Below are 12,298 nucleotides of genomic sequence, written 5' to 3' on the forward strand. Positions count from 1 at the left end.
CCTGTCTTATGTTACATTTCCCAAACCTCATTTCATGTTTTACGTTGAAGAAATTGTTACCTTTTGTCAGTGTATTTTTCTATTTGGCATGCCTAAACATTCCCAATCAGTACACACCTGCATTTCATTTTGTGAGTACCTTGGTTTCCTTTACTCCTCCTTGGAAGCATGCCTCTGTTCTGGCTCTTGCTTCAGACAGTTCTTGCCAAGTTTATATTAGTCAAATGTTGTTGCTTTTGCCAAATTTCTGTTCTATTTATTTCTGTTCAGTCTGCCCTCTGTCTGCAGGTCTAAAACTGCAACTCCCGTTAAGTTTTGGAAAACACATGCTTTCTGTTTTCATCACCTACCACCTCCTAGGACTGCATTTGGATCTTTCTTCTCCTTCCTTCACCTTCCTCTCCGTGAAGGAGTGGGCAGGTAAAGGAGGAGGATAAGTGAAAAACTAGAAGTTATGAGTGCTCAAGATGTTAAAGAGTGTGTGTGTGTGTGTGTGTGTGTGTGTGTGTGCGGGGGGGGGGGGGTGTAAACACACACACACTTTCTTTTTTCAGAGGGGTAATATACAACTTTAAATGCAAATGGTAATTTTAGCTACATACATTAACTGCATGTACCCTTCTGAGATATTGAAACAAAAGCAACTGAAATGTATCAACAACTTTGTGTCACGCAAAGTTATTGTTGCAGCACTGAAAATTTATGTTTAAGCAATTGCACCAACTGTGCTTTAGATCATTTCCATTCCCCAGGAGACAAGTTAGTCATTTGCTAGTAAATGAAAACTCACAATATAATCTGTGCACATAATACGCTGTTTTGGAAATTGATTTAACAGTCATTATGGGAGCGCCACTAAAATGCGCAGCAGCAAGCCCTGGACTGAAAGACTGGCTTGCAAATAAATGACTGCCTGCTAATCTGTGTGTATGTGTGTGTTTGTGAGCAGTCCAGTGTGTATTTTGTACAACACACTGCATAGCTGTGCTAAAACTGGTGCATAGCTTTTGGAAGATGGGATTCAGAGTAGATGGCTCCCTGCTAATCTGAGCTTTAGCTCCTTTAGTTTCTTCTCCATCTCTGCAGTTTCTTTTTACAGATTCCACACATAAAATAAACACATACTCAAACCTACACACACGAGGTAGCTCTGATCTTCTATTAATCTTTATAGTGAATATTTAGACTGAAGAGAACAGCATTCGCATGTATTGTAAACTGATGCATCATCATCATCATCATCTTGGACACAGTAACATCACTGGATATGTGCCTAATTGTTTTTTTTTTTCATGCTAATTGGAAAACAATTAAAATCTGCAGCTTATTTTCTTGAGTATGAAAAGCTGTAGAGAAAACAGAAAGCCCAAATTCTGTTTTTGTTATTGTACTGAGCCTTTTGCCAAATTGATTATTTTCCACAAGTGTACATGTAAAGCTTCTGAAAAAAATGCTGACAATCTGTGACAAATGCTTTAAGTTGACTCACATTATGCTGATGTAGAGATGTATTGTTTTTCTGCAATTCATTGTATTTCTATTGGTTTCTATAGACAACAATAAAATACAAGTTTACAATAATAACAATGTAGCTGCGTTCAAACTATAAGTCTCTGTGTTTACAGCTCTGTTTCTTTGCATCACTCACAATGTGTTGTGCAAAAAATTCCACTTGCTTTCCACTTTTGTTTCTATGCAAGCTGGTTCTTCTGCAAAGCACACTCACAGCAAAACTTCATCTAAGCAGTTGATGGCACAACTGCACATCACACCACATTCAAGTAAAAAAAATTCCGCTTCAGAACAGGCATACAAACATAGATTTGGAAAGGATTGCTGTCTGATTAGAGCAAAATATTTTAGATTTGTCGAGGATCAGGTTTTTGGATTCAAAAGTTCAGCCAGACAATTTCAATTCAATTCAGTTAATTTATATAGTGACAAGTCACAACAGAAGTCATCTCAGGGCACTGAACAGAAACATTCTTATGTAAAAATAATAATTTAACATTATTTGTCTGAGGAGCAGACTGCTTTGAATTTGACTCCATCACAGAACTCTCATCTTGAGCAAGCATGAAGGAGACAGTGGAAAGGAAAAACTCCCTCATGAGGAAGAAACCTTCAGCAGAACCAGGCTCAGGACAAGTGACCATCTTCTTCGATTGGCTGGGTTTGATAGGAACAGATACACAATGGCAGGTCAAGAATCACATGTTAACAGCAAGAGCATTTACTTTGTAAATAAATTGTTTGCCACCGCTGGTGGGAGTCTGGATCCAGTCACGGGAACAAGTCTTCTCAGGCAGGTGATGAGGGAGCCTGTCGGAGCTAGATGAGATGACATCACCGTAACTGGTAGGAGAGCAGCTGCAAAGTCGTAAATGGTAAATGGACTGTACTTATATAGCTCCTTTCTATCTGATCAAGATACTCAAAGCTCTTTACAACACAATCTGTGTCCTCATTTACCCATTCATGCATCACTCTACTAGATCTATACATAGCTAATTGAACAAATCATTCTAAAGAGACTAATCAGTACTTTATCACATTCATACACCGATGGGACACACATCAGAGGCAATGAGGGGTTCATGTCTTGCTCAGGGACACTTGGGCATGTGACAGCTGGTGGATTTGAACCCCCAGCTCTTGCATTGGAGGACGACTGCTCTAACCACTCAGCCACAACTGTGGTCCGAAAGATGAATCAGGGGTCAAGCACAGGGAGTCAGAGGTCCAAAACAAATCCAGGGGTCAATCCTAATCCAAAATCTGTAAGCAGAAGGGGTAGACGTTACCAGGGTTAGACGGGCAGAACAAAACCAGATGAGGAGCAGGCAGAGCTGTAAATCCAAAACATGAGGCATGAGGTCGAATCTACAAGACAAGGCGTGGGGTTGAGACGTAAATGTCATGCGTGAACATGAACAAATGGCTGGATATCTAAAACCATGAAGGGTTTGATAATCTGGCATAGACTTGGCATAGATGGGACTCTTAAATAGAGTGTGGCAGGTGTAGGGCATGAGCACCGATTAGCAGTGGGGAAGTGGGCGTAGCAAGTGGCAGAGAATGGTGATCATGACAAGGTTACTTCTCAAAACAATGATTGTTGTTCAATCTGAATAACATTGGATTTTTATTGGCAATTTCCAAGCTCTGACAGGAGAAAGAAGGTGAAAATTCTGACCAAATTAACAAGCTAACAGCTAGTATAAGCAGGATGGATTACTACCATCTAAAAAACAACTCCAATTTCAAAAACCTTATGGCAGAACACCACTTTATAAACCCAAACCTTGAAAATCAATTTCACATGATATGATTTTTTCCAGCAGAAATATTCTGATATTCTTGTTGGAAGTGCTCTGAATGTCTGCACTGGTTGTGCTATAGGCAGCTGCTTGCAAATAACTATTGAAATCAGTGTGTAAATTACTGATGATGTATTTACACGAACAGCTAGAACGTTTTTGAGTTTCACACTTTTTTAAAAAATGACATCAATCCTCGTTGGTCTTGGCTTCGCTTGGACTAATAGCTCATCAGTCCAATCAGATGGCTGCTCTGAAGTTTGCAATGATGTCAAGCAGTTTATTTAACTGCTGATGACCAGTTCATGGCAGCAAGCCATCAAGTAGATGACCCACTGCCTGTTTCTGATTTTGTTAGCAAGAAGTACACGACTATTGCATTTAACCAAAGTTTATAAAATGTTCTGGTAAAAAAAATAAAATAATAGATTTTGAACTTAACTGTTATTTGGAGTCAACACTGACATGAACAATAGAGTATGATGGGTTTGTTACATAAAGCTTCAAAATGGTTTAACACAAACTGAAGAATTACAACATAATGGTGGCTACATCTACTTGTGTGTGTACACTGTGCTGGTAATAAATGTGGGCTGTATAAATGGCCATTTTCCTTACATATCGATCCTCAGTGCCCAAGCTTGGATTTATTACCACTCTCCATTCATATAGGAGAGGAAACCTCAGCTCACCATTGATTTAGTTTACCCTAGGATGCCTCATGCAAACACTTAAAAGCAACAAACTTTCAAATCCCTGCTTTTTGTCACTTCTCCTCTGCCATCGATTTGCATATTTAGAGCACTCCAAGACATATTTAAGATGAGAAGTAGAAGTATAACTCCGGCTCTTGCTTACGTCTAGGATCCTGTCTGTCTCTTTCCCTTCCTCGGCGTCTCTCTGCATTTATCTTGTTTACATCTTTTTTTACCTACAGAAGTGTGGAGATCTTTCTCCCTCTCTCCTTCCACCTCCTCTGACTGCGTCTCTGCTTTAGGACAGAGATAATTAATCTAAGATGCAACTCTGAGCCTGACTCCTTGTTTACGTCTCTTGCGTATGTGTGTACACTAGTGCGTTTCATCACACAAGTTTGTGTGCGTACAGTTTTGCGAGTGTGCACAGTTGTGTGTGTAACTTGCTAATTTGATTAACGAGTGTAAACAGTTAAGCTAACTGTAATGACTACCAAGCAGCCTGCTGCTGTAGCCAGTGGGCTTCATACTGATTACTATCATCATGAAGATAAACCCGTGGAGCAGGGTTTGGGTTTGTGTGTATACAGCAAGCCAGTGGGCAGTGTGTAGCTACGTGCACGTTGTCTAATTGTGTGTTGAACCAGTGCTAAGGGGCTGTATGCCCGGTTTGTTTGTGTGCCGTATAATCCATTATAACTCAAAGAGATCTACAGCTGACAAATATTAACCGTTAAATTCCCATCACAGATTCTTCTGATGGAAAAAAATGACAAAACGCAAGTTGTCCAACAACAAAGACACACTGAAAACACAACACAGATGTTTTCCTTTTCAAACATGTATCTATGATTTTTGCAAATGTTTGGATGTAAATGGTGGTGGGGTGGAAGTTGCAATATTGCAACCCCTAAAGTACAAAGTGCTTTTCTTGCTTTTATAATGTAGGTAGAAAAAAATAAGAAGAAAATAAACCTGTTGCTGAATTGCTTGCCGCTGTTTAATAGAAAGATCTTACCCAACCTGAAAATGCTAAAACAATGTATTAAAGATGATTCTCATTGACTGGCAGACAACATGTTAGCCTATTCTGTAGATCTGCCTATATTAAAGCCATTTTTGAGTTTATTATAGCCACTTAGCTGTGGTAGCCATCCTGAATCAGGTTGACTCTCATGTCCATTGAGAGTTTCATTTGGACCCACCCACTGGCTCAAGAGATATTTTGCTAATATTTTAACAATAATAATATTTAGTCAAATAGTAAGACCAACATACACATATGCACACACAGACACACAGAAACGCTGGCAGTTACATGACTCCCTGTTTTTCATGGCGGCAGGGGATAAGAGTGCAACAGAACATGTATTTATACTAGGGATACTCCAATCAGGTTTTTTGCTGCCAATCACCAATACCGATCACATGGACTGGCTGTAAATTTTTATTTATTTAGTTATGATGAGTGCTACTTGATCTGGAAAATAGAAACCATAAAATCACCTTAATTTGGACCCCCAAAAAAGTTTTTTAGACTGATTGGAAACTCTAAATTGTCCCTAGGTATGAGTGTGAGAGTGAATGGTTGTTTGTCTCATTTGTCTCTATGTGTCCCTGTGATGGACTGTCCAGGGTGTCCCCCGCCTCTCACACGGTGACTATATGGGCACTAGTGATCCCAGTGAACAGAAAAGGAAGAAGTGGGTAAAGAAAATGGATGGATGGATGGAATAAAATATTTGAATTGATTACAGTTATATTTAATTCTGCTTATGATAAACTTGATTTAATCATGTAACTTTCGTTAATATTTTTAAATGTTATTTTCTAAAATAAAAAAGTTAATAAATTGACAAATAGTAAAGCAATAATCACATTTTGCAGATTTAATTGGACTTTATGATTTTAAAATAATTATATATGATGATAATTTGTGTTTGGATTTTTCTATTTTCTAATATATTTCCCTTTTTTTTAAATTCATGACTTCAAAGTTGGCAGTAAACCATAAGATATCAGGAGATTTGCATTCTCATATGGACTTTTTGTTTTCACATATAAGCATAGCTTGCTGTATCTGAGTATAAAGCAGTAACATTAATCATAAAGCACTCCATTTTTTCATTTTAATCAATTTGATCTTTTTCCCCAGTTCCATTTAATTTAATTCAATTCTGCATCAATGACCTCTTTACACAGTTTATTCTGCAGCTGAGTCATATTCTAATATGTTCCACAATGTGCCCGTCTCTTTCCCTCAGGATATCACACCACTCTCGCTCACACAAGTGTACACACTCTTGGTTTGTTATGTGAACAAACACAGGGTTAAATGTTCACAAGCAGCGATGCTAATAAACAGAACACACACATATTAACATGCCTGCACTCACGGAGAGGCAGAAGGCAGCTGGGAGGCTGCTCTCTTGGCTCGCCTGGAGAGGGAGAGGCTTATTATGGAGCCTTATTGAAGGCTTCAAAGAGTTTAAATTAGGGTGGAGAGGAGGGATTAGGAGATGAGTGAGGGAAAGAGGAGGGGAAAAGGCAGAAGAAGAACTGGGAGGAGAAGGAGGAGGAAGGAAAAAGAAAAGAGAAACAGAAACAGAAGATAAAAAGAAAGAAAAATGCATGTAGAGAGGGATGGAGAAGGACAGGACATGGAGGAGGTGTGAGACAAACGGGGAGGAGGTGAGTCAGGGACTTTGCTGTTTCATGCTGATCTTAAGTACGACAAGGTCTGAGGTGATTTTAGAGTTGATTTTCAAGCGGGGGCCACAACACTCACTAAAAATAAAACTTACCTCAGCCGTGATATTGTCGGCTTTCATAATGACTAAACACATTGCACTAAAGAAAATGTGTGGCTGCACAAGTAATGGGTAAAACACTTTGTTAATGTTAAAAGAAACAAAATCATTTTGTGTAACGGTGGCTAAAATTACAAAGGTACTTACCGTGCTGCATCATGGCTTTTTCACAGAGGTTGTGAAATTGATTGAAGGAGTGATTTTGTCCTTTGTCCATTTTGTCCATTGGCGTCAGAAACATTTCTAATGTGAGGGGGACACAATGGTGGGGGGTCTGGGGGTCCTGCCCCAGAAAATTTTGAATAAAGTAGATGCCATTTCCTGCATTCTGTTGTATTTTAACTGGTTGTTAATAAGCTACATTTATTTACACAACTTGATTCAATAACTATTTTAGAGAGCATGACACAACAAGTAGTCTGACCAACAGCTCTCCTTGTGTGAATAGAGCTTTTGCGGCTTCTCTCACACATCCAACCCCCCTTCCCCCAAATAAAAAAATGCCGTCACTAATGCAGCTCTAAGCTAGTGAGCAACACAGACGCGCTAGCTAAGATGCTACAAACAGTGCTTTGCTTTTCTCCTGCATTCTAATGTCCCCTCCCCCCGGTCAACAATTGCCAGCACTAACGTAGCACTAAGCTAGCATGCAACACAAAGGTGTCTCCCCTTCCTCCCCCATGAGCGTCCTGCCAAGCCAAGTGGCCGAGGAGAAACACTGCATGCAGTGTGGTGAGTTGTTGTAGGTAAACCAGGAAAGCCCGGAGTGGATTTTTAGTGAGTTGATTATTTTCTTATTAATCAAGTGGAATGGATTCATTCATGAAGAAATAGAAACAGCGTGGGGTGAAATAATATTTCATCGTAAGTGTGTGTGTGTGTGTGGGGTCCAAATTACCATTTTTAAATGTGAGGGGGACACATCCCCATCACATTGTTGCAATGCCTATCCATCCATTCATTAACTCACACCTATGGACAATTTAGAGTTACAAGTGAACTTAACATGCATGTTTTTAGTTTGTGGAGGAAAGAAAAGTACTCTGAGAAAACCCTCACATAAAACCTGAATTTTACTTAAAATGTATCAAGCTGAAGTAAATCAAGAACCAGTTTTTCCATAAACAAAAAATTTTTGCATTAAATTAAACCACAATAAAATTCCAAATTTGATGGTTTATAACTTGACAGCAACCTACAAAGTACAGCAAACAAATAAATCCTCAGTAGATAAGTGGTAATAGCAATGGCTTGATTTTCTATTAATATTTTTTGTATGTCAGTTTTTAGACAAAGAAACCACCAAAGGTAACAAAAAAAAAAAAAAAAATTGAAAAGAGATAAAAGAGAGGAAGGAAATGGCAGTGAGGACTTAACCTGAAAAAAGGGCTGTCAAGGTTGGTAAACATGGAGCCAAGAGGAAAGACAAGAGCAGGGAGAAAAGAGGAAAGGAGATCAGAGGAAAAGGAAAAGAAGAGGACTGAAGAGGCAGCAGAGAGGAGGAACAAAGAGTGGGAACAGTGCGACTCAGAGGGACAGAAAAAGGCTGTCAAGGTCGCTAAACAAGCAGCTGAAACAAGGACCTGAAGGGATTGGCTGCAGTGCTGAACAGCAGTGACCTGTTAGTCATGGTCACACACACACACACACACACACAGCTATCGAAAAGAGGAGAACATAAAAATGAACTGACTGGCAGAACTGAGATGACAAAGATATTTTTAGGACAACCAAAACAGAAAAGATGAAAAGAGCATAAAAATGTCAGGATTGAGGTTGTAATGAAAAACTTTTGCAAGTTAATATTTTCATAAAGCAAGAAAAAGTTTCGCACTTCAGTAAAACATTTCACCGAGTAATGAACCGAAATTGATGTGAAACAACTATTACATTTAATATGCTTATCTTTTTTCTCTCCTCCAAGCTAAACCATTTTGACTCAATTCGATTTGCTTGACATTCCTACTGTTTTTTTTTTAATGAGTCATTTTATCAGAAAGTGTAGTTCCAATGCTGATTGAATATATGATGCAGGATTTTTTTTTATAATTCGCATGTATAGTAAAAAAATATAATTTACCAAATGTGTTTAAAACCGAGTTTCTCCACTCCCATTGATGGGGTGCCATGTCATGCTGATGGAATGGGATTTCATAAATCCTTTGTATTTAGGTCAACAAAATCAATGTGTGAAACTAATTTTTACACATCGTTAAAACTTAGACTTGTTTCTATGTTGCACAAATTGTGTTTCTCTGACAAAACTTCATGCTGTTCTGTGTGTAGGTGAGAGGAAGGAGAAGATTTAGTCTCTTTCATGGTGGAAATCTTCGCTGGATGGAAGTGATGTCACCAAACCAATAATCAGACTGATAATAGTTGTGGTTGAAAAATTTTATTTTTTATTTTTAAATATTTCTCCCTCCAAAGAGGGTGTGGCATGAAAAGTACAAGAGACCAATGTAAAATAAAATTCCAGCATTCTCATATATATCACTATTATACATGTGATACTTCTGATAATTATTACTATCACATCTGTTCATTGTAATAAGCAACAGCAGCATTAAATATTTAGCCATTATTGCAAAAAAAGTGCAACTATATGGGCAAAATGAAAGAAAATCAGCATAAAGATTGTAAAAAATATTCAATATAATTGACCTTTATGCATCACTAGACATAATTTATATGCATTACATTTAGGATTTAATTTATTTATATAACTGTTTATTAAAGCTTATCAACTCTGTGATGCATAAACTCATTCTTGGAATTTATTTGCCTTAAACCTTTTGGTTCAGTTCAGCTGAAATTGCACATTTATTTTTATTTAACCTTTATTTCTACAGGTAGTCTCATTCAGTCACGATGACTCATTTTCAAGAGAGACCTGTTTTAGAAGGACACCCTGTAGAGTACAGAGAACAATATACAACAATAAAAGCAACTAAAATAAAAACAGCGTTAAAAAAGGACAAAAAATCAAAGTGACAAATAAAACCAGGTAAAATACTAAAAACAACAACATATTTGCTTAGATTATTCATTGCTTAGATTAGAATTCTAAATCTAAGCAAACATTTGTAGCTGTTATTTTAAATATGATCTAATAGGGTGCATCTAAAAAAAAACTTTTTTTTGCTAAACTACAATAACTTTGGCAAAATGATGATGTCACCTTCTTAAATTTGAACTGCATGACTTAAGTTTGAAATAAATAATACTACCAATCAAAATGACCAATGTATGTTTAATGTTTCTGTGATCATTGCTTTGAGAACACGTTCTGCTTTCATTTTAATACTCCTGTTGCCAGATGTTGACAAAGTTTTTTTAATTAGAAAACAAGTTACGTAGTTTTAACCATACATATCGGTGTGGGGAAAAGGTACCCATTTGATTGCCAAAAACAGTTCCTTTTCTTATCAGTAACAATCTAAAACCTCTTCAATCCAGACATGCAAACACATTTATTCCAATGTGACGATCAGAGGATTTTCTCTGCACTGCAGACTATTAAACATTGATGTGTTGTTATTGTAACGCCAGCTATCTGGATCATCCAGACTGGGTGACCCAAAATAAAAAAACACTTTGATTTTCAACAACAGTCTCTCTGATAAACAACTGCTTTGTTGGCAGTGAACAATTAGAGGAAGCTTTGCATCTGCAAAGTCATTTTTTACAGCTTTTTTGAAAATGTTTTTCTATTACCAGGAGGACCATTTGAAAGGCAGTAAATAAAGCTCTGGAAATTACCTGGCTGCTGTCACAATTCACAAGTGGTGTCTGCAACTGATTCACTTTCGTCCCAAAGGCAATTTGAAACCAAATAAATGAATAAATGTATTACTGGATTGTCTGTGCCCCTTCAGGGACTCTTTGATCATGAGTTTATGCATAACAACATGTACGCCATAATGAAGTTATAGTTTTCCCTCATCCACTGCTTCCCAACAATCCTATCTGAAGAGATACATTTCCCAGATTACATCAAGAAAAATTTACAGAAACAGGATTAAACTTTAAAGTTTTCTGGAATATACCAGTGTGTAATGTATGTTGTTATATTCTCATAATATATGCAGGATGAAAAAAAACTAACTACATGAAACTAATGACTTTAACAGTTTAATATTTTCACAAACCAGCTAATTTATCATTGTAAAGAGTTGTGTTTCATATTTATGGCCGTCCACTAACAATGTATAAAGATTCATTCAAGCTATAAAATACTAAACTAACAAAGAGGTTCTTTATTTGATTTTTATTATCAAGGTCAATTAGATCATATTCCTAATGATTTGAGGCATTTTCAGATTGTTCTGAAGATCCACTGATCAAGACAGCTATAGTTCATCAGGGCAGATGGTATCAGCTTGTGATGACATACAGTATGATACTAGGTTTAGGTTAAAAATGTATATGATAAAGTTTCAAACTTGCTAAATGTTTTAAGCATACAACCTCATTAACAAAAAAATTGCAGGAGAGCCCAACTTTTTCAAAGCTATATAATCTGCCATGTTTCTGGTAATTATGGCCGTCTTTGTGAGTTCATTGGTTGCTGTTATCAATAGAAGGCATTTGCTCTTTTATTGTTTGAATATTTCCTCTTCACTTTACTTATGAATCATTGTTCATAAATTTAAAAAAAAGGTAAAACTGTTTAAAAGGGCAATGACATATTCTAAACAAGTTTTTGTGAAAAAAAAATGTTAGTGAAAGAAAAGAATAAGCTTTGTATTAGATGACCCCTGTTCTTTTAGGTGGGGAGAGGGGTTTGAAATTATTAAATGCTTAATTTACAGACATCAAAGCTAAAATAGGGTGAAACGTAATGCTGTAATTTAACTCAGGGTTTGGGCCTTTTGCCTGCTCCTTGCCTATACTGAGCTGGTTATAGCCACATCTGTGATGAAGCTTTACTACAGTATAACACTGTTTACAAACCTGATCATGTGACTTGAGCAAGTGCTCTGATTGGTCAAGGGACTGGCATCAATAACGTTTTGGAGCTGAACCTATTCTTGTATCAGATTTTATGTAATGTATTAATAAACTACACATTTGTGTGCCAAATGGATTGAACTCAAAGACCAGAAATGGCCCAGTGCCACTAGTTGATGATCACTATTGTACTTCTGTATATTCTGATCATTTATCACTTCAATTCACCAAAATATCAAGATACAAACAGGAAAAAATAGATATTTTAATCATCCCATGAAAGACATTTAAAATGTTTTTTTGAAGATTAGATTGCAGTGGTAAATAGACAAATCACAATTGGCAGCTTCTTCTTGTGTGTCTTAGACAGCAGTTGTAAGATGAAACAATACTCTGACGTTACAACAGCAATGTTAGATTTCACTGTTACTTTTGAGTCACCAGCTTGTGTGAGCTTCTCCACGCAAACACTTCAGTGACAGCAGGAACAAACAATGATGAACCAAGACAAAGAAAAGCT

General features: G+C 37.1%; 1 pseudogene; it reads left to right on the plus strand.

The window, feature by feature from the left end:
- Positions 1-7,472: 7,472 nt before the first annotated feature.
- The window catches only part of LOC119409747, a 108,643-nt pseudogene continuing 103,817 nt past the window's right edge, over positions 7,473-12,298 (plus strand).

Source organism: Nematolebias whitei, chromosome 5 (assembly GCF_014905685.2).
Source record: "Nematolebias whitei isolate Nwh7 chromosome 5, NemWhi1, whole genome shotgun sequence".
NCBI lineage: Eukaryota > Metazoa > Chordata > Actinopteri > Cyprinodontiformes > Rivulidae > Nematolebias > Nematolebias whitei.